The sequence below is a fragment of the Peromyscus maniculatus genome, chromosome 11 (assembly GCF_049852395.1).
Source record: "Peromyscus maniculatus bairdii isolate BWxNUB_F1_BW_parent chromosome 11, HU_Pman_BW_mat_3.1, whole genome shotgun sequence".
Taxonomy (NCBI): domain Eukaryota; kingdom Metazoa; phylum Chordata; class Mammalia; order Rodentia; family Cricetidae; genus Peromyscus; species Peromyscus maniculatus.
The window spans coordinates 28,840,803-28,860,234 of NC_134862.1; the positions used below are offsets into that span (position 1 = coordinate 28,840,803).

At 50.9% G+C, this 19,432-nt stretch overlaps 1 protein-coding gene across 1 annotated transcript in view; it reads right to left on the minus strand.

Annotated features, from left to right (window-relative positions):
* Gli2 (GLI family zinc finger 2) overlaps nt 1-19,224 on the minus strand; it is a 239,491-nt gene extending 220,267 nt beyond the window's left edge. Inside the window, exon 1 of the mRNA XM_076547213.1 lies at nt 18,948-19,224. The gene's annotated coding sequence lies outside the window, so the exon portion shown is untranslated. The remainder of the gene's footprint in view (nt 1-18,947) is intronic.
* Between the last annotated feature and the right edge of the window lie 208 nt (nt 19,225-19,432).

Here is a 19,432-nt window from a genome sequence, read left to right on the forward strand (position 1 = left end):
CTGTCGGGAGAGAGTTTCCAGTTCCAGTGCCGGCTGAGTGGAGGAGAGAAAGTCCAGTACCTGAGGGGTCCAAGGGAGCCGGGGTTTGCATGACAACCTCGGAGAGGGGAGATTCAAACTGGTGACTGGGTACGCCACATGGAGGCGCGGGGATCTTGAGACCCTGCAGAATATCCTCAGCAGATTCTGTTCTTCCCAGGGTACAGAGGAAAAGGATGCCAGAGAATAGTGTCTGACGCACATACAAAGGGCCAGTGCCGTCCCCATCAGCCAGGCCTCAGAGGGCACAGTGCGCAAAGTATTGGCTTCCGAGCGTCCAAGGACTTTGCCTCGACACAGAAGAGTCACTGACTGTGAGCCACCACTGCCCCCCAGCCCCAGCCTGTCTATTACACTTCAGAGACTAAACTTCTGAGCTGGGAGTAGAGCTAGGAGATAGCGAAAGGCTTGCAGATTCAATCCCCAGCAGCATACGAATCATCCCAGCACTTGGGAGGTCAGGATCAGCCTGGGCTCCATGAGACCCTGCTCCACACACCCCACCCTACCCCCAAGCAAATGATCCACATCTCAGAGTGAAAGCCGAAGAAGACTTTCAGGAAGACACAAATGTTAACCAATTGACCACACAAAACTATAGTATCAAGCATCCACCAAAGACCCCCCCCAGGCATGTGCCCCCCCCCCATGCTAAGAAGGCAGGAAAATGTAATCGATACTGAATAAAGCAATAAGTAAATGATCCCTGAGTCAGAGAAGACAGTGTTAAAATGTGCGGAGAAGAGCATGAAGTTGCTCTAACTAGAAACCACATGTTCAAGGACTTAAGAAACTGGGAAGACATTAAAAAGACCCATCAAACTTCTAGAGCTACACTGGGTGTGACCGCATCGGGAGAGCCTTCTAGAATCTGATGAAACAGTGGCGACAACTATCTACTAGGAAAGGGAGAAAAAAAATGAATTAGAAATGAAAAGAGCCTGTGAGCTGTGGAGCAATCCCTAACACACGAGTAACTGGAGTCCCCAGCAAAGCCGAGGGGTAGAAGGAAGAAATACCGCCATTTTGCCAACTCGCAGAGAATCTTTGAAGCACCAGGGGCTTGTGAGACGGCTCAGCACGCAGAGGCGCTTGTCACCGGGCCTGATGTCCGGAGTCTGATCAGAGACCCACACTGCAGAAGAGCACGGACTCCGCCCAGTTGCCCTCTGACCTACAGGTCACCACAAGTATGTACTTGCATGCACACATACACAATAAACAAATGTAAAGTTTTTAAAGCTCAGCTGGAAGGGTGAACACCAGGAGAGACAGAGAGAGTAAGCCTGGGGTGTGGCTCAACAGACAGAGCCTTCCTCACCACGCACAAGGCCCTGGACCTGGTCTCCAGCCAGGAATAGTGTTTTATGCCTACCACCCAGCTCTCAAAACATGGAGGCAAGAGGCTCTCCAGTTAAAGGCCAGCCTCTGCTTCATACTGAGTTTGAGGCCAGCCTGGGCTACATGAGAGCCTCAGTGCTGGCTAGTTTTATGTCATGTTGACATAACCTAGGGCCGTTTCGGAACAAAGAACCTCAACTGAGAAAATGCCCCCGTGAGACTGGCCTGTGGAAAAGTCTATGAGATATTTTCTTGACTAGTGACCGATGTGGGAGGGCCCAGCCCACTGTGGGTGGGGACATTCCTGAGATGTGGTCCTGGGTTGCAAGCTTGTAAATAGCATTCTTCTATGACCTCTGCATCAGTTCCTGCCTCCAGGTTCCTGCTTTGAGTTCCTGCCCCGATTTCCCTGGATGAGAAACTACAAGCTGTAAGACCAAGTTACTTATGATCATGGTGTTTTGCCACAGCAACAGAAACCCTACCTAAGACACCCTGTCCAAAAAAAGAAAGAGAGAAAACTACAGGAAAAAAAAGAAAATGAAAAGGAAGTTGGGAAAAAAAAGAAACTCTCCCTGCCAAACCTCGACCCTCTCCTGGAGAGAAAGGAGGCACACGGCACTGTGGTGTTGGTGCTGTATGGTGCGACGTTCACTGCCAAGATAACATCTGGCACCTGCTGAGTTCTGAAGGCCCGGCAAGGCCGGAATCACCATGTACACCCGCAGCACACGCTCTTGAGAGTGAGGACTGTGTTTAACTGTAGTTTAAGTAGCCAATAGTGTGATATAATTGCCAAATGACCTGAGCTACCCGGGCTGTCTTTTTAATATTAATAATCCAGATTTATGTGTCCATCATGCACCAGGCACTTGACACACATGAATGCTTTCATCCTCATACCCCTATGAGAGGGGGCCACAGTCATCCCTGTTTCTTTGTTTGCTTTGAGAAAGGCTAAGACATGGGCTCATGTAGCCCAAGCTGACCTCAGACCTTTAGAGCTGATGATGATGCTGAACTTTAAAACATTGTATTAAGGTTCTTTTGTGGGCCAGGCATGGTGGTGCACACCTTCATTCCCAGCACTAGGGAGGCAGAGATGAGAGTATCTCTGTGAGTTAGAGGCCAGCCTAGTCTACACAGGGGGCTCCAGGACAGCCAGAGTTACATAATAGAGAGACTGTCTCAACAACAAAAATGTTCTTTCAGGTGGGAAGGGTGTGTGTGTGCGTGTGTGTTGTCTGTGTTGGGGGACAGGGAATGGGTTAAGAAGGGGATGGAGAGAAGGGCGTGGTTAAGGCACCACTGACTGTCCTCCGGGAAGACCTTGTTTTGATTGTCAGCACCCAGCTAGCGGCTCACAGCTGTCTGTAACTCCAGTTCTAGGGGATCCAACAATGCCCTCGTCTGGCATCTGAAAGCACCAGGAATGCATGTGGTGCACAGATATATACATGTACGTAAAATGCACATACACAAAATAAAATACAAAATATATATTTCTTAAAAAGGACATCACGTACCCTGCGCTCTCACTCTCTGCCTTATTCCCTTCAGGCAGGGTCTCCCCCTGAATCTGGAGCTAGACTGGCATCAGCAAGACCCAGTGGTCCTCCTGGGCACCCACCCAGACTGCTAGAGTTACAGGTGCTCATGGCCGTGCCCAGCTTTGTTGAGTGCTGAGGATTTGATCCTCATACTTGCAAGTGATCTCCCCGGCTGGATCTTCAACTTCTGATCCTCCCACCTCCAACTCCAAGTGTGGGAATTACAGGTGTGCACCACCATGACTAGTTTATGTGGAGCTGGGGACTGAACCTTTCTCCACGATGAGCAAGCACTCTGCTAACTAAGCTACTACCACCCCAGCCCTCCAGGTACCCTCATTTGTTTATACTCTGTCTCCAGTGTCTGCTCTGAGCCAAGCCCCCGCCCCCTCCCCCTGCCCCAGTGGCATGTCCCAGCTGAAGCACCCAGTTCTAGCTGAATAATCCCTTTCCAAGCAATCACTGAACAAGAGGCCATATCTACACTTGCCCATGTGGTAGCCTAGGCTGCGTGGGGGTGGGGGAGGGGTGGTGGGTGGGGAGGACAGCCCAAAGGAAATGCTTATAGCCTTCCTTCAGAGAGCCAGTGACCATAGCAGGGAGTGGGTGGGCTTCCTCTTGGAGCAAGCAGTAAAGGAACAAGACTAAGCCTGACCACAGAGCCACATTCTGGACTACTGGAATCTTCTAGGCCCAGATCAAGCTGTGCCCATACCTACCCATAACATCCCTCCACTCTCTCTTCCTCTACCCCCACCCCTACCTTCTGGGGAGAATATGCCAGAGCTGAACCCCAGAGCAAGAGGGAGTTATGACACTGACATCTTATCTTTGGGAACTTGAGCAACGCCATCAACACCATAAAGACTCAGTGGCTTGTGTAAAACCCATGGACTCACGGCCAGGCACCAGCAGACACCCCACACACAGCCTCAGGCTGGCCAGATCCTGCAAGTGCTGAGAATTCAGGGGTGTGGCAGTCTCCATCAGGTAATCAAGGTCAAGGTAAAAAGCATCAAGGAGTCTGAAAACTCAAATAGAACCCTTTCTAATCTCAAACAGAGAAATTGTAAATTCCGGACACTGACTGTGACAGTTTTAGGGTGACAGAAATGGGCTGCTGAGATGGCACCAAGCCTGAGGACCTGAGTTTGATTTCCAGAAACCATACAGTGACAGGAGAGAGTCAACTCCTGAAAGCTTTGCAGGAGTTTCACGGCATCAATGTTCCTACACAGAGACACACGATAAAAACAAGGAAAGAGAGACAGACCGACAAGAATGAATTATTCTATGAAACAAACCACCATCCAGGGAGCAGCATGTAAAGGCACACAGGTAAAGCCATGGAACACGTGGTGACATATAGATGAACAGAAATGGACTGAGTTTAAGTGTGAGAGCTAGTCAGTAGTTAGCCTGAGCTAATGGCCATACAGGTTTAATTCATATAAGCCTCTGTGTATTTACTTGGGTCTGAGCAGCTACAGACCAGGCGGGACACAGGAAAACTTCAGCTACGGGAATGTATATCCACATGCCTCATCAAAAACTGTTACCAGGGGCTAGAGAAAGTTGGAAGACTCACTGAGTAAAAGGCAAGGTATATGTGCCCTAACCCTAACATTGCAGGGAGCAATCAGACATCCTGAGATCAGCCTAGCTGGGTGAGCTTCCAGATCAATGAGAGGACTGTCTCAAGACCATAAGGCACAGAAAGACATCTGATATATTGCTCTGGCCTCCATATTTGTACATGTGGACACACACACACACACACACACACACACACACACACACACTTCATTTATTAAACACTAAGTACAAATAAACAGATAATAAAAAGACAATATTAATGAGTGCTATTAAGTAAGAAAACCTCAGGGAGACATGAAAGCCTAGGGCTAGAACAGGAAGAACTCCACAGAAGGAGTGATCATTGACCTCATCAATGGGGAAGAAGGCACACGGAACATCAACACAAAAGGCCTTTAAAATCCCTGTAGTCAGAAGTAGATAACTAAAGAGTGAAAGGAGAATGAAAGGATGGGAAAATAAACAGTGGGTGGATAGTGGAAGGATGGAAAATGGAAGGATGGGTGGATGGAAAGAAGGATGATGGATGGATGAGTGGATGAAGAATTGGAAAGATGGATGAATGAATAGATGAAGAACGGAAGGCTGGATGGATGAGTGGATGGATAATGGAAGACTGGATGGGTGGGAGGGTAGATGAATGAACAACCAATGGACTGATAAAGGGGGTGGAAGATAAGCAAGGGGAGGGAGGATAGAAAGAGGTGGATGAACGGATGGGTGGAGGAAGGATGGAAGGTTGGATAAGTGGATGGACAGTGAATGGATGCAAGAGTAGATGAAGGCTGGGGAGATGAGCAGGTGGAAAGGAGATGGAAGGAGGAGTGGTTGGGAGTGGGAGAAGGATGGACACTTGGAGGGATAGATGATACTGAATGAATAGTGGCGGATGACTGGATGGATGCTGTCCACATGACTATTACTGCCCTTGAATCACTAAAGCCGTTCCTGAAGATAATAGAGGACCAATCTCATCCTATCTCCACATATCCCACCAGTCTTTCCCTCCAACAGGCCCAACAGATTGTCCTGGGGGAGCTATCCTCAGGAAGGAGTCAGGAACAGGTAGGGGCAGCCACTCACCCCACCCCACCCCACCCCCACCGACAGACAGGGTTTGGCAAGGTAAGAAGAGGGATGTACACATCTGCTAGGAATTCCTTCTTTTCTACAGTTGTGTTGGACCCCCACACCAAAGCAAGTCAGGGCTGGGGCTGTTGGCACAGTTGGGGATGGGCCCCCTGAGGATGAACACAACCCCAGCACTACATCAACCTGGAAGGGTGGTGCACTCTTGTTATAACAATCCCCTCAAGAAGAGACAAGAAGGTGAGAACTTCAAGGTCATCCTCGGCTATATAGCAAGCTTAAGGCCAGGATGGGCTACATGAGGCCATATCTCAAAATTAATAAATAAAAAACACTATTCAATGTACTGGTGGTGCACTCCTTTAATCCCAGTACTGGGAGGCAGAGACAGACAAATCTCTGTGAGTTTGAGGCCAGCCTGGTCTACAGAGAGAGTTCCAGAACAGCCAGGGCTGTTATACAGAGGAACTCTGCCTCGACAAAACAAAAAACATCAATACACCCAGCGGTCTAGTCCCAGGACACCTCTGGATGTGCAGCATGTTGACATTTCACCACCCGAGTCATAAGTATGCACATATCAGCAATGCCACGTGCATCACAAGCTGCCCTCTGGGGCATCTCTGGGCAAATCTCCACCTCACACACCAAAGAGAGGCTGTATCCTGTTCGGCATCTGCCCCAAGAGTCCTGCCCTGCCAGCCTCGCTCTCTACCACTCTGCTGGTCTGCCCAGCACAACTGTTTGGTTAAGTAGAAGATCCTGAGCAAGCCAGGCACAATGGCACACACTCATCATCCCAGAGCTGAAGGCAGAGGCAAGAGAAACCCCACAAGTTCAAGGCCAACCTCGTCTACATAGTGATTTCAGGTCAACCAGGACTACGAAGTGAGACTGTCTCCAAAACAAACTGAACGGCAAGGTGGTGGTAACACAGCTCTGCAGGTAAAGACGCGCCTCCACTATCCTGATTTATCTTAATTCTGTCCTACAGACCCACGTGGTATGACCTCTGATCTCAAATCACTCTATGGCACACAAGTACACAGACACACACCATGCATGCATACGTACATAGTAATAATAATTTTTTTTTAATTTGAAGGAGTGACAGGCAAAGACCCAGACTCGGCGATGACCCAGGACTTGCTTCCTCTGCCTAAGAGCTCCCAGGGACAACCCACCCCAAATCTATTATGACCTAGGGACCTTGCCAGCCTGCAGCCAGGAAAACAGCCACACCTAGCTTCCCTGGGACACTGGTTTGTGGAATCCCTACCCCTGAGCGATGTCCCCACACAGTCACCTTTCACAATCACCCTAGCTTTCCCACATAGCCCAGCTCCCCCACGAGATTCGAGGAGAAGTCTGGGATTTCAGCTGCTGGGTGCTAAGCCAGGCTAGCAAGATGTGCCTGTGGTGCCTAAGTTTAATCAGCACCAGACACCTAACAGATGTTCCAGTAAATGTCAGCTGATTGGCTGATGGATTACACAAGGAACTCCTTTTGATGGCATGGGCCAAACCATTTCAAATACAGGGGACAGAAAAGACACTTATAGCTTCCAGGTGAGTATGTAAGGAACCGCTACCTGCTGCCACACTCCACACTAGAGACTCCTAGATACCTACCTCACCAGCAGCAACTTGGATGTCAGTCAGCAAGGACACCTATGGCAGGCTTTGCTGGTGACCATCACCCACCCAAGCTTCCCCATTAGTGGCACTTTGACACTATGACATTTGGGTGGGACAACCTCTCGTCATGGTCTCTACCCACTTGATACTATCCACAAAGCCAGCTGTGCCAAAATGCCTCCTGACCTTGTCAGATATCCCTGGCCTGTCCTTGCTCCCAGCTGACCTGGGCTGCTCCTAGGGAAGCTCTCGGGAGCTACTGGTAGGACAGGGTCCCGGGTTCATGCATGTCCTCAAAACATCACATAGGTGAGAACTTAAGAGACAGGTCCAGCAGACCTGACTCCAGCCCGCCCACTGTTTGCTTTAAGTGGGCCATTCAGGCTTTGCCTCAGATCTTCAGTCTACATCATATAGACAAGTGGAGTGGATGAGGGATGGATGGATGGGTGGAGGGAGGGTGGATGGATGCAGATTTATGTACAGAGACCTCTCTCTGCCCCCTGCCTGTTTTGTTGTTGCTTTGAAGCAGGGTCTCATGTAGCCCAGGCTGGCCTCAGACTCCCTTTGGAGACAAGGACGGCCTTAAATCCTTACTCCTCCTGCCTCTGCCTCTCTGCCTCTTTTACAAATCTACTCTTGGGGGTCTGAGTGGGGCACAACTCCATAAATGCAGTCAGGCGAGAATCCTGCTCTGTGATCCTATGGACTCTCCCTGACAGCCACCACCTGACCAATGATGAGGACTGGTCCCTACATCACAAATTCAGCCTATCAGTTTCTTCTTGGGCCTGGGCAGTAACTCAGGCAGTAAAGTGCTCACTTTGTAAGCATGAAGACCTGAACTCCATCTCTAGATCCCACGTAAAGATCCGGGTGTGGGCCAGCAGATGGCTCAGTAGGTAAAGGCCCTTGCGGCCAAGCTTGTCCAATTGAGTTTGGTTCCTGAGACCCCCAAGGTGGAAGGAGAGAACTGACTATCACAAGTTGTCCTCTGACCTCCACATCCATACGGTGGCATTCATGGCATGCCCCCCCCAAAGATTTATACACAAAATAAATAGATAAATGTAATCAAAATAAAATTGAAAGCCAGGAGTGGTGGTACAAACTTATAATCCCTGTGCTGGGGAAACGAGACAGGTGGACCCTTGAGATGGTCAGCCAGCCTAGCACACTTGACAAGCTTCGGGCTAGTGAGGAACCCTGTCCCCCAAAAAGCTAGACAATGCCTAAGAGCAGCAGCTGGGATTGACCTCTGGACTTCACCAGAACTCGAACAGACACATGCACCCACAAATATAGGAACACTCATATGTATGCACACACCAAGGTGAAATGTTTTCTTCTTTGATTTGTTCCGGAGTTTATTACTCATGTGTACTTCTAACATGAACAGACTACAGTGCCTGATGGTACATATCAGAGGACCCCAAGCTAACCCACATGAACAGAACCTCAGGTATTTAACAGACTAGGCTGGTCAGGCAATTTAACTGTCAATTTGACACAACCTACACAACCATTTGGTGAGAAAGTCTTAACTGAGAAATTATGTAGGTCAGGTTGGCCTGTGGGCATGTCTGTCGGGGATTGTCTTGATTGTTACTTGACAAAGGAGGATGAAGTCCACTGTGAGTGATACCATTCCCTAGGTAGAGACTCCTTAACTGTTTCAGAGACGCGTGAGCAAAGCAAGCAACATCCATGCATTTATTTCTCTCAGCTCTTGACTCTGTGATGTGACGGGTTGTTAAGTCCTCACACCCTGACTTCCCCACAATAATGAGCTAAAACTTGGAATTATAGTCTAAAATAGACCTTTTCTCTGCGAAATTGCCTTTTGCCAGAATCTTTTATGGCAGCAACAGAAATTAAATTACAAGGAAACCCGCACTGCTGCCATCAGGACTGCAGTGACTGACGAGGCCACCATTCCAGGAACGCTAATCCTCAGGTGGACTGTGCTGCCCACCAGACTGACCTTCCAGCCTGGCCTCTGCCCCATGAGAGAGATCACACTCTAGAGACCACTTCGTTGTGCTACATTGGTCCAGAAGCAACTTAATCTGCTTGGCCATGACACCCAGCAACAGTGGACAAGGCGGGAGGAAGTCTCCCCATCTGCTGAGAATGCAGTCCTGCACTGACCTGAACCTCACGGCGGCAATACCTGGGAACACAGCCCCGGTGGGTAGAACACTCACTAAGCATAGACAAAGCCCTAGCACAGCATACATCAGGCAAGGTTGCACACATCTACAGTCTCAGCACGTGGACGGCAGGATATCTCACTGCAACCCCTTCGAAAAAGTTGTTCAACTCCCCAAAGGGCTGCGACCCACAAGTTGAGAACCACTGCTCCAGGGTATAGTGACTGGTTGGTGGTGGTGAATGGTCATGGGGACAATAACCATTTGAGGACATCCTGAGATACATGAGACCCTGGTCTTGAAAAAAAAATTTTTAAAAATGGTTGATCTCACATCATCCACCTTGATAAAGGCCCACTGTAGCAAACTTCTAATGTCATAGATTCTCCCCAGGGCCTGAGAATATGCATACTTAATGGGCTTCCTACCTGAACCTCATCTGAGTGGCCCAGGAGCCCCACTTGGAGACAATCTATGAAGCCTTAGCCTCAGATCTGCCGCTACTCCCCTAGTTTCTCATTCTGACCTTATTATGCCATTCCTAGTGTGTGTGTGTGTGTGTGTGTGTTGTATGCACAAGTCTGTGTAAATGTGTGTGTACACGTAAAGGAGGCCAGAGGTCAACAGCAGGTGTCTTCCTCAAATTCATTATTATCATTCCTGTGTGTGTGTGTGTGTGTGTGTGTGTGTGTATGCTGTATGCACAAGTTTGTGTAAATGTGTGTGCACATGTAAAGGAGGCCAGAGGTCAACGGCAGGTGTCCTCCTCAAATTCATTATTATCATTCCTCTCTCTCTCTCTCTCTCTCTCTCTCTCTGTGTGTGTGTGTGTGTGTGTGTGTGTGTGTGTGTGTGTGTGTGTGTGTGCTATGTATGAGCATGTAGGCAGCAACGCAGAGGTCAGAGGTCAACTTTCAGGAGTCCGTTCCTTCTTCTACCATGTGGGTGCCCTGGATCAACTCAGGTCGCCAGGAGTGGCAGCAGGTACTTTACCCACTGATTCCATCCCTTCCAGCTCATTCTCTGAAACAAGAAGCTCATCGATGTGGCTAGGCCGGCCCATAAGCTCCAGGTCCAACTCGGATGCACCTCCTCTGCCTCCCCCAGAGCTGAGATGACAGACACACATCGCTAAGCCTGGCTTTTATGCGGATACTGGGGTTCCAAGCGCAGGTCCCCAGGTTTGCGGGCGCTTCACCAGGCGAGCCGCAGCCCCCAGTTCCACTCCTATCTCTTATATATCTTAAGATCAGAAAACAATCCAATTCCCAGAGAGCCGGTGGGTACAGTTTTACGGATATAAGTGGATTTCCGCATAAATATACATATCACACATCTCTCCTCACATTTACCAGTACAAAGAGCCATGGAACAGACTATATCGCAAGTGTAACCTACTATATTATGTCTATTACACACTTCATCTTCTCGGAGACAAACCCATCCCGTCTCACTTCCTCCCCTCCCCTCCCCTCCCGCTCCACGCCTCATCTGCATACCTAAGAGGCTGGCTGATCTACTGACTTCCTCTCTCCTGACATAAACAAGGCACTGCCAGCATACCTTGTCCCTGAACCACACCAGCGCTGTCCCCTCCCTCACCTTGATCTCACGAAGACAGGGAGGGATGGCCCTAAATATTCTGTCCCTGCCTGGACACACACCATGCATCACAAAGGCACAGCCCAGGGCTGTCCGTGGAGATGTCTGAGTGATAGGCCTTCAACCTGTCACTGGACGGCTGCGACCTCAATTTTTTTTTTTTTTTTTGAAAAGTCAAAACACTGACTTCATCTTTAAAGATCCGAGACATATTTATGTGTCAGCCCTTTCTAAACTGCCTTCAGCTTTCAGGAGAGTGAAAAAGCCATCAGTGACCAAATGGCCATCATTGTCCTCACGGCCATTCCACCCCTACCCTACCCTAGAGCATGGGTTCTCAACCTGTGGGTTACAACCCTTTGGGGGGCATTGAACAACCTTTTCACAGGGGTTGCATATCAGATATTTAAATTATGATTTATTACAGGAACAAAATTGCAGTTATGAAGCTGCAGCAAACATAATTGTATGGTTTGGGGGTCACCACAACCTGAGGAGCTGTATTAAAGGGTCACACATTGGGAGGGTTGAGATCCACTGCCCTAGAGATACCCTGAATTCTGAAGCTGCACAGGAAGAGGGATCCGTCAGGAGACAGCAGAAGCAGATCTCTTGCCACAGACCTCAGTTTCCCTGAGTCCAGTTATCCCCACCACCACCCTGCCTCCCTCCGACCCCTGCTGAGTGCTGGACATGTTGGCTGCCGGGGAAAACAGGGCGCAGCTGCCAGCAGCTTCCCGCTTTATGATGTGATGGCCAACACTCGTTATCAATAAGATCTAAAATCACCAAAGAGAAGAGCCTCTGGACACATCAGTGAGGGATTTTCTGGATTAGGTTAACTGAAGTAGGAAAGCAAAACCTAGACGTGGGTGACACCATCTCATGGGATGGAGTCCTAGACTGTAGGAAACAGAAGAGGCCACAAGCTAAGGACCAGCAGTCACTGCTCTCTACCTCCTATCTGTGATGCCACATGCTGTTACCAACACTCATCACCGTAATTTCTCTGCCTTGATGCGCTGCATCCCTGGAACTGCAGACCAAAATAACCCCTTCCATCCTCACATTGCATTTGTGAGGTGCTTGGTGAAAGCCATGAAGAAAGCAATGCACACAGACAGAGCGTGCCCAGGATCACCCAGCAGTAGCGTGGCTTGGTCTCTTCATCCTCCCGAGAGCAGCACAGAGGTTGGGCCTGAGTTCTCTACAAAACCCATCCATCTACCACTTTTTCTGTCTCCACTCGTCCCAAAGGAAAACACCCTACGTAAGAAAAGAAATCCTATGAATTGCCTGGGTGGTCCTCAGGCCCAATTTTCCACACCATTGCCACCTCATAATCAAGCACTTAATGATCAACTCTTCAGATAGCTTGAAGTGAGAGTCCCTCGGAGGCATCAGAACCCACCCCACAGCCTGCTCCCTCTGCCCAGGAATGCCACAGGCACTCTCCTTGGTCCTCACAGTTGAAATTACACCGATGTGTTCCTGTCTTCCCTCAGACTACACTGGGGCTATCCCTAGCTCCTAAGGTCAATGCTTGGTCAATTGCAGATTCTCAAAAGAAAGTAACAAATCAAGGCCCTCTTTCCCGTCCTCCATCTCTGCCTACACTCAAACACTTGTATACTAATCTCCCCATCTCAGGCTTAAAAATATGGACTTTTTTTTTTTTAACTCCCAACATAATGAATAAGCCTAAATATTAGAAGTTGAAATTATTAAGTAAATCATTCCACCTGCAAGGCTTTGATTTGCATACCATTAATTCATGATGCCATCTAAAACAAACTCATCACATTCTGTATATTAGAAGCTGATTTATGTAAGAATTGGAAAAAATATTCTGAGCTCAAATTTATGCTGACATGATGTACATGCTCAATGGAGAAAGATTTTTCTTTCCTTCCTTCTACCATGTTTGGTGTGTGTGTGTGTGTGTGTGTGTGTGTGTGTAAATCATCCAAACAACTGCAATCTAGCAAGAAGGGAAAGGATCTGAGGAAGGGTCTGGCTTGTAGGAAGATGAATAATGCAGCTGCCTCCTGTGTGTGTGTGTGGCAGGCTCGAGGCAGGCTCAGCCTCGTACACACACACACTCCAGTTATTAATGTCAAGTATGCCAGAGATACGCTGGAAAATCATTACCATTCATCGCCACTAACCGCCATTAAATTTCAATCAATTCAACTTAGCACAAGTGTACTTGAGCGGCCCTTACAGTTTCTTATAAATGAGGCTCCAAAGTCGGCCTGACTTATTTCATTGTCCAAGGCACAAAGACAGGGCGCTAAGCAGGGTCTGAAAGGGGCCTATGCGGGGGCCCCTCACGATGCTCTTTTAAACATTCTGTCCTAAGTGTTCAAAGATCTTTTTCTGCGAGCCGAGAGGTCAGGAAGAATGGGCATGGCACCGAGAAGCACCCATTCCTCCCCAGCTTGGGGGCCTTGCAAGCGACAGTGTGCAGACATCTTAAAGAAAGTTTCAACCACCACCAAAAGTTTAGTGACCGGGTTTCTCTCTCTCTCTCATCAAACGCTCTGGTTCTCTAAACTTGAGCATCCGCGCAAGGCAGGAGGAAGAAGACCCAGGGGCAGGTAGGCTGGGGACACCGTGCGGCCCCGGGCTCAGGTGGGCATTGCATCCCCAGGCAGGAGCCACGACCGGGTCCCCTGGCCTTCTTCCTACCCCGCCACGAGCAGGGGTCCCGGCGGCTCCCGCCACCCGCCGCAACAATGTGGCCATTGTTCGCGCGCCGCGGAGCGGGCGGGCGGGCGCGCAGGTGGGAGGCCGCGGGCGCTCGGGCACGGAATGTTCCCCGGACGGGGCGCGCTCGGCGCCGCCCGGACACGCGGCCTGCGCGGCCCCACTGGGACGGCGGAGCCTCCGCGGGGCGGGGCGGGGCGGGACGGGACGGGCGGGGGTGGGGCGGAGGAGGGAGAGACAAAGAGGAGCAGGAGGGCGAGGAAAGAAGGGAAGATGGGGGTAAGAAGGGGAGGGGGGCTGGGAGGAGAAGGCAGAAGGAGAAGAGAGCGGAGGTGGGGGGAGAAGAAAAGGGAAGATGGGGGAAAGAAAAGAGGAAGTTCAGGGGAGAAGGAAGGTGATGGAAGGGGAAGGAAGGAAAGAAGAAAAGGAAGGAAGAAGAGATTGAAAGGAGGGGGAGGGAGGGAGAAAAAAGAAAAACGGGAAGAAAGAATAGGGGAGACACTTGGCAGCCCAGAGGTATTAGAGCCCAGTAAGATTCAAGAAAGAGCAAGAGTTCACTCTCATACAGGGAAAGGGCTCCAAGCCCCGCCAAGTCAGCAGCCTTAATCACACCCGGGGCTTTGCCTAATTACAGGGTGAAAGCCAGGTCTGGAGGTAGGGAGATACTTAACTGTGTCCCAGGGAAGGCCGAGGGCAGGACGGGCTGTGAGGCTCTCTCCTCCACCCATGCCAACCCCTGAAAGCCTGGATCCAGGAGAAAAAGGCTGGGGGGCCCCTAAGAGCAGTGTTACACGTTCCCCTGGGTGAGGAGTCCACGCTAACAGGGCCACCCTCGGGCCTTCCTGAGTCCCCTCCCTAGAGGGCTGGGGCCCTCTGCACCCAAAGAGGTGATTCAATCCCAGTATCTCTGTTAATGAATTTAAAAAGTTCTCTTTTATTTCATTTGCTGGTTTTGGGTGCATTACATTTTCCACCGATTTGCAGAGAAGAAAGCAGCCAATAAACGTGGACAAAAGTGACCGCATCCCAGAGGGCAGAGAATGGGGGGAAAGCAAGATAAAAGTGATAGCCGGTCCCAGATTCCCAGGCAGAGGACCGAGCGGGGGCTGCTGGAGGAATCTCAATGGGCCATCACCCTTCTTAGCCGGCCTCCCATTAGTACTAACTCACTCAAGACAATAGCAAAAGCACTAAAAGTGTTTTTCTTATGCTAATGTTGAAACCCAGCACTCAGTTAAAACACACTTCCCAGAAACCTGCCTCTTTAAAACACACATGTGAAACGCACACCGAAGAAAAACAACCCCACATGAATTCCTTCTATTTAAACCCAAGTCTCAAAAAACATTTTAATGGGTACTGTCTGGTCACATCTTAAGAGAGTTATTTCCCGGCACATGTATGTGATTTAAGAAGCCAGGGGGTCGGGGGGAGCTAAGAAGAAACATTACGACTTCTCCAAGTTGTTGGAAGAATCTGGACAATAAGCCACACAAGCCTGGACTGTCACCTCCCCTGTGTTTTCCCAGGATTTTAGATACTTAAGTGACTTAGGGACACTTTCGTGGTCCTCAAAAATCTCAGAACAATGACCAAAGTTCTCATTTTCCAAGTCATTTATATTTTCCACAAGCCCTGGAATTGGGGGGTTGGGGGGGGGCGGTCATGATTAGTACTGAATGTGGCGGTGTGTTTATTTGGAAGCCAGGGAAGCATCTAGAGGGTGGCCTTCTAGGGTCCTGTCTGTCAGACGCCAGTGCTGCTGGCCTCGTCCCATACCTGCCTTTAGCAAACGGTTTCAGAGTACTCGTTCCCTTCCCCCAAGTTCTCTAAAAGTGAGAGCAAGTTGTGTGCACTGGATCTGGGTAGTCAGGCTGTAGATCCAATCATGAATTCAGCCTCTCTGGATGCTCTAGAATCCGAGAACATGGTCTTTCTCTAGTTGGCATTCTTCACGTGTCCACGCCTCTGACGCTTGGTGAAAAGAAGAAAGGAGGGAACAGCTTCCCTGGGGTTCCCTTTCAAAGGGCCCGGGCCAGCTGCTGCAGCTGTCCACAGTGAGGTCCACCTAGCTGGGGCCCCTGACGGGCCAGTTAACAGGCACTGTACAGGTAGACCTCCCACCCGCAGCCTAAAGATGCGGGGCAGCTTGGCCCCACCCCGCTCCTTGCTGTTTGTACCAGAAAAGGCCAGCTGCACCCACAAGGGTTTTGGACTCTTGTTTTTTTGAGCTTTAACAAGGCAGCTGGGTGTGAGGGGTCAGGGCAGCTTTCACAGTGCATACAACAACCACCTCACGGTCTCATTGAAAGGGCATGGCTAGGGTCTGGGCACTGAAGTTTTCCGGGAGGAGAAGGGTACTTAGTGTAGGCAAATATCCAATTTTGTCTGCCCGCTTGCTGACTGTCCCGGATTCACTAATCCAGCCCCAGGGGCTGCACTGTGTACAGGGCTCTTGTAGGAGCACAAAAAACGAGTGAAGTATTTGTGTATTCTTCAGTCTGCAGTGCAAACAAGGCAGCTACACACACAGCCCCTGAGACCCCCACAGCAACTAGGAAATGAGCCTGTGATCAGTAACCCCACGGGCCCCTCTTAGGACTGAGCACTTCAAAAGGGCAGCCCCTCTCAGGGCTCAATGCTCAATGTGCTCCCAAGGCCAGAAGGCCAGAGAGGAACATCTTGACAAAGTGGAGCATCGTGGCTAACGCCGTACGAACTTAAAGGTGGTCCTACTTCCAAGGCCTGGTTTGAGTTTGGGAGGAGACCTCAGTGAGTCTGAATTCTGTTCAAATTCCCACCGCATCAGTTCCCTCTTAGGTGGGAACAGAAACGGATTCATCAATATGGCAGTCCCACTAGTTCCTGGATGAGCCCAGCCCTGGGTGGACAGGGGTTTGCTCCCTGTCAGCCTCACTCTCAGGCACAGGACTAAGGCAAGAGTGGATCTCCTACGGGGCTCCCTCCTACACAGGCCCTTCCTGTGTGTTACTTTAAGCCCCCTACAATCAGGAAACACCTCATGGCATTTGGGGGGACATACAAAACCACTCTAAATCTTCCTAAATATAATTAACTTAAAAATTCACCAAACGAGACAATTTTCCACAGGGCAGCATCTGAATACAAATTGTATCCGGAAGAGGCTGGTTCCAACTCATGGAACCCTCCAGAGAGAAGCTGCAAGTTCCAGAAAGCGAAAGCAAGATGAAGAGATTTCAAGAAGGGAAGCCTTTGGCAGGAGGGGTCTGCATGGCCTGGATTAGCCATTCTGGGATCAGCGCCCCAGGACAGAACAGAAGCTGGGAGAACGAGAGCCACCAAACCCAAAGCAAACAAGCATCAGAACGTCTGCCCCATGTTAGGGAGACCAATCCAGGTAGGAACACAATGTATTCCCTCCTCCGCTCCAGACCGACCGAGCTCTTTCAGGGGCCGCTCCCAGGCCGGGCGGGGCTAGTCCCTAGACACACGGAAGCCTTCTCAACAGGGGAAACCGCAGCCAAGGTGAGGAAATGGGCGGGGAGGGGGCTCGAAGGAGAGGTGGCTAGAACAAACAGATAGCATCAGGGAGACTTGTGACAAGCCCGCCTATTCCGCCCGCTATCCCCCCGTGCTGTATATTTTGGATTTCACAGTTTATTTACTTTACTTTTTTGGCACCGAGCCCCCGGAGCATGCCAATACAATATTTGTTTAAACACTATTTTATGCCGCTTGCGAGGGAAACGTTTACTTTCAAATTCTCCAACATCCCCCAGAGCCTCGTCTGCAAACAGCATTTGAGCATTTTACAACTGTTCTCTTTATCTGAAGCTGTGAGGATTAAACCTTCACACGCCCAGCGCGAGGGCGGAGGGGCAGGGGGCCAGGACACCGTGCGGCCACCGAACTGCAAAGCTCTCCCCAAGATGAAGGATGCCCTAACTGGGGAACAGAGGGGTATAGACCCCACCCCCTCCCAGACTCTGAAGGATCAGACTACCAAGAAAAGTCTTTCCTAACCCTGCTCCAACTGGGATCAGCCCTAGGAACCACAGGACAGTTACACAAAAGAGAGAGCCAGGGTGGAGAGGCGCCCTGGGGGGTCCCCCACAACCTCGATGCGCTTCTGTGGCCGGGTCACTCGAGGTGAGGCTCAGGGGCTCCATCCTCAGCTTCCCCAAGCTCTAAAAGTCACGTTTCCTAGGAAGTGAGAGCAATTACTGCCAGGCTGAAAAGAAGCAGAGTTGAGTGGACTTTTAGCTCCCAGCGCGGCCGGAGCCCTCTCGAACTCACTCAACCACACGGTCCCTTCCCCCTATCCCGGGGAGGAAAAAAAAAAAAAAAAAACGCTCCCCTCTCTCTAAACCCTTAATAGGATTGGCGCCCAACTCTGTCCGCGCCGCTCCTCATCCATCACACACAGATCAAGTTGCAGTAGTGGATTTTTCAAATTCCTCAGCAAATATACTTGTTGAGAGATTGCTTGGGGGTGTGCTACGTGGGGGCGAGGATGAAAGTGAGGAGCAGGGGGAACCGATCCCTCGGCAAAGGATTACGCGTGGATCTACTCGGAAAGTCAAGAGGATCTGGGGACCTAGGGTAGGAGAGGAAAGTAAAGAAGCCAGAACTAAGGCCCAGAGTAGAGACTGGCGGCGGGGGGAAGGGGTAACAGGCTCAAAGAAGGGGAAGAAGGAGAGAGAGAGAAAGAAAGAAAAGACTGAGCTCCAGAACGCGGACTAGCAGCGTGGAGACGTGGAGTTGCAAATTCCCAAGTGGCGGGCGGCGGCGGCGGCGGCAGCACACCGCACACTCCCGCAGGCGCGCTCCCAGCTGCCCATCTAAGGGAGCTTCGGAGCATCCCAACCCCCACGCCGCCCCCAAACAGTTCCAGGCTGAGTGCCGTGCCACCGGTCAAAGAACGGCCTACCCGAGCAACCCAAGAAGAGCAAGAGACATTTTCCCCTCAGGTGGAGGACAACAGTATAAAATCGACCCCCGGCCACAAGTTCTGAGCCCCAAGATCCTCCTTAAGCCCTGCCGCTGCTGGACCAGAGCAACAATCACGGTTGTCCTCTCTGCCCCCCATTAAATCGGTGTCACGATCTCGATTCCGGTAACCGGCCGAGAGACACTCCGAAGACCTCACAGCATCTCAGCCGAGGTTGGCCGGGCTAGGAAGTGCTTCGCCACCACGAGCAAGAAATTTTAAAAAATGAGGGTGGGGGAAAGGCCAATGCAACTTTACCGAGGAGACAAAAGTTTGCCTCTAGCACGCAGGTGGCCTCTCGGGCGCCGGGCAGTGGTTGCAGGGCCCCATCCCAACTTGGCTGGCGCGGGGCTGCTGAGTGCCGGGGCTCAGGCCGCCGGGGCGGGGCTGAGCAGGCAGAGGAGGGCACCAAGGCGGGCGGGGGACCCCGGCAGTCCCTAAGGACGCGGAGCCAGCAGCTCTGGGCGGCTGCGATGCGACGCGCGGCCCACGCTCCTTCCCCTGGCTCCTCCTCGCCTTCCTCCGCGTCCTCTGTAGCCGCCGCCGCCGCCTCCCGCTCCTCCTAGAAGTCTCATTGATGAGAGGAGTTTGAAAAAAAGTCCGCGGAGCGGTGCTGCCTCGGCTGGCGAACGCCGGCACTCCTGCAATCCATCAGCGTCTCCGGGATGGCGCAGCGCCCCCGCGCGCTGAGCTTGGGCACACCCCGGTCGTCGCGTCCCCAGCCTGCCCGCCCCCGCCGCGTG